At 38.9% G+C, this 3642-nt stretch overlaps 1 pseudogene; it reads left to right on the top strand.

The window, feature by feature from the left end:
• The first annotated feature begins 1423 nt into the window (after window positions 1-1423).
• On the top strand, window positions 1424-2215 carry LOC123463950 (annotated as a pseudogene).
• Window positions 2216-3642: the final 1427 nt, after the last annotated feature.

Here is a 3642-nt window from a genome sequence, read left to right as displayed (position 1 = left end):
TATTGTCCTTTATCAAAAAGAAAGAATCAAATCCACAGGGGAGACACTAAGCAAGTTTGCTGAGGTTCAAAGACACAGTACTGAGAACATAGTAGCTTGGTGAGAGAGCAGAAACAGGACTGAAGTCAAGGGAATTCCTGTCTGTTCTATGTCAGATATTAGGAGTGAAACCTTAGGAGTCTAGTAGCTCTTTGTCCCAGTGCACCTAAAACAGTAATGTGTGAACACTTCTCATGTCCTTAGAAGGTTGAAAGGGAAGGCATATTGACAATAGGAGGTGTGTTCTCAAAGCTGACCAACCTCTCCATGGCCTGGGAAAGTAGGTAGCCACATGGTTGATAATTGTTAGGAGGGTGGGAGGAGGGGAAGGACATGGCAGCCTTCTTCTAAGACTCTGGGTAATGCAGACATTGGCTAAGGACCCTGAGACCTAGTCACTTGCTCCGGAGGGGCTATCACTGCCTACGGCAGAAGCACCCCCCCAGGGATGGGAAGTGCCTTTGCCTCTCCAGGAAGGGGACATGTGCCCTCAAAGTATGCTGTACCATGCTAGGAGTGGCAGGGAAACACAGGATCTACATGTTGCTTCATGGAGTGCTAAATTTATGCAAACATTTGAGCAAAAACTATGAAATGGCAAGGATCACAGAAGATTTTTCACAGGAATGTATTAGAAACTCAATAAATTTTGTTTTCCCCATACATAAGCCAGTCTGGAAAGGTAGGAGAACAGTATTTTTATAAATTAAAGTTAATTACTTTGAAAAGGTGGTGAAAGGAGATGGCTTAATGATGAGGTAGTGCTTAAATAAGTGAGGAGGTCTAACAGGCTACAAAAATGGTGATCATGCCATGAGCTAGCTGAGCTCACATTTCATACATGGCTGCTTGGGTCTTAGGAGCTGCTGAAGGAAATGGAGATCCTCAAATCAGAGGCACTTAGAACTTCAAATAGACATATCTAGAGAGAAGCATCTCTATGACAGCATAGTCAAGAGTTAAAAAAAAAAAACCCTACAAAATCACACACAACAATCCCCTCCCCACTGAATATTAAAAACTGTTTAGGAAAGCTGTAAAAAAGATGGACAAGTTGGGCTAATGGCTCAAGTCTAGGTGGTGGTAGTAGATGTGGTGGCATGTCCTTCTCTTCTCCTCAGCACCCAGTGATGATCAGTGCTGGCAGCCCTGGTCCTGAAGAGACTGTTGGTGGCTGCTTGTGCCTGAGCCTGGTGTGTGGGTAGCTGGAGCAGAGGATGGTATGATGAACAGGTCAGACGTCTGCTCTCTGCAAGTAACATGGTGAGTGGCCTAAGTGCTGGCGGTGGCCACAGATGGCAGGAAGGAGACTCACCATGGTCTGTGTGCAATAGAGATAAATTATGCAAACCACTCTTGCCTGTCTTAGTTTAGAGTTGACATCATGAAGGGATACCTGATCTTAAACAGCAGCATTGAGAAATCTGACTGGCTCCTTGTCCAACTAAAGTAATTTTTTGTATCTGTTTTTAGCTGGCTTACATCTAGAATTAATAGGTTTCTAGGAAGAGGCTCAGTGCTTGAGTTTTTACCAGATCAGTTTCAGAGACTGCTTGAAGTTAATCTGGACTGAAAAAACAAACAAAGACAAAAACAAAAATGAAAACAACCCAGACTTTCTGATTTAAGTGCTGGAGATGAGATAGTCACAAAATCTTGAACTCATATTTTGAAGAAATTTATGCCACCAAACTGTCTGAAACTATGATATGGAACTTCAGAAGAGATATACAGTGCTTGGTATTAATGAATGGTAGAATGCAGTTTTAGCATGATGTCATCAGTGGTTTGAGTTTTCTTCACTGCTATGATTAGACCCTGACTTTGTTATATAATATCAGAATGGTCTTGGAGACAAATCGAGGCAGATTTTATCTGCTCTGGTTCCACTCACGCATTCTTATGTAGGAAATGTATATGGCAAGCAGGAGAAATCCCAAGAGATATTTATGGAAGTCAAGGTACAGAACTAGGAAGAACAAGTGAATAGACTGTAGTATTGAGGAAACTTGGCTTTGTCATTGAAGCTCTCAGAAAACTCATATATACATATGTGGAGGCCACATGCATGGTGACTACTGTATACTGTACTATATACTGTAATATATGGGGGTCAAAGTCTTCAGAGTCCTGTCTTGGAATCTACCCTCCAGAAAAGGTGTGTTCAGTGATGTGAAGTGAAGACATTTGGACACTGCCATTCTCAATATCATGTAGGAATTAAAAAAAAATATGCTAATTATTTCTTTGTGGTTTGTAAAAGCAATATTTTTTAAAAATAAAACCTTAGTTCTCTGGATTTTTACCAACAATTTACTCAGAGTCATATTCTGATGCAGATAACTTTCCAGTTATGATGTGAGATATTTTCAAATAGTTAATTATTATAGAGACTCACTCCCAGATAAAGCAATAGTCATGATTTTGTGGAAGCAATAAATAAATTATTATTATTTTTTAAAAATTTCATTTGTTTATTTATTTGAGAGAGTGTGAGAGAGAGAAAGAGGGAGAGAGAGAGAGAGAGAGAGAGAGAGAGAGAGAGAGAGAGAGAGAAAGAGAATGGGAACGTCAGGGCCTCCCGCCACTGCAAATGAATTCCATATGCATATGTTGCCTTGTGCATCTGGCTGATGTGTGGTGTCCTGGGGAATTGAACCAAAGTCCTTTGGCATTGCAGGCAAATGCCTTAACTTCTAAACCATCTCTCCAGCCTCAAATAAATTATGAGCATTATTTTAATATTTTATTATTTATTTATTTATTAAAGAGAGAGAAGGGGAGAGAAAGAGAGAGAGAGAGAGAGAGGGAAAGAGAGAGAGAGAGGGAAGGAGAATGAGTGTGTGTTAGGAGCTCTAGCTACTGCAATCAAACTTCAGATGCTCTTGTGTCATCATGTGCTTCCAGCTTATGTGGGATCTGGAGAATACAACCTGAATTCTTAGTCTTTGCAGGCAAGTGCCTTAACTGCTAAGCCATCCCTCCAGCCCAAATAAATAAATTAGTTTTAATAAAGAAAGTCTGTCAAGAATGCTGGCCAATCAATTAAAAATATTGTTTATTAGGTATAGCTACTGATATCTTTCATGTTTATAAACTGTTATTACTCAAAAATAATTTAATCATCAAATAACCTTTTGAGGAAGTGAAAAATTCTATGAGGAAAAACTACAAACTTACATACAAAACACATCAGAATAAAAACAGATCTCTCATTAGCAATCCTAACAGCCAGGAAAGCATAGGATGATATATTTTTTCAAGCCTTGAAAGTAAATAACTGTTAAATAACCTTGTTGTGCTCAGCAGAGGCAGCTCTTTAATTGATGGAGAAATAATACCTCTAGGTAGGCACAAATTAAATTAATTAATAATAATCAAGTCTAAACTGCAGACAATATTTAATGAAATTTTATGCAAAAAGAAGAAGGATAATAGTCTTATTCATTAGAACACAGGAAAGAATATATTTGTTCAGAGTAAGGATGAACAGAAGAGAGGTGGGAAAGGAATCCTCTGTGTCCAACATGGCATATCAGCAAACAATAATACTAATAGGGGAAAGAAAAAACTGCCAATAATCTAATCAACTACAACAACAAC

Source organism: Jaculus jaculus, chromosome 10, assembly GCF_020740685.1.
Source record: "Jaculus jaculus isolate mJacJac1 chromosome 10, mJacJac1.mat.Y.cur, whole genome shotgun sequence".
Lineage (NCBI taxonomy): Eukaryota > Metazoa > Chordata > Mammalia > Rodentia > Dipodidae > Jaculus > Jaculus jaculus.
The sequence above is the reverse complement of the archived record's forward strand: the minus strand, read 5'-3'. Positions and strand labels throughout refer to the sequence as shown.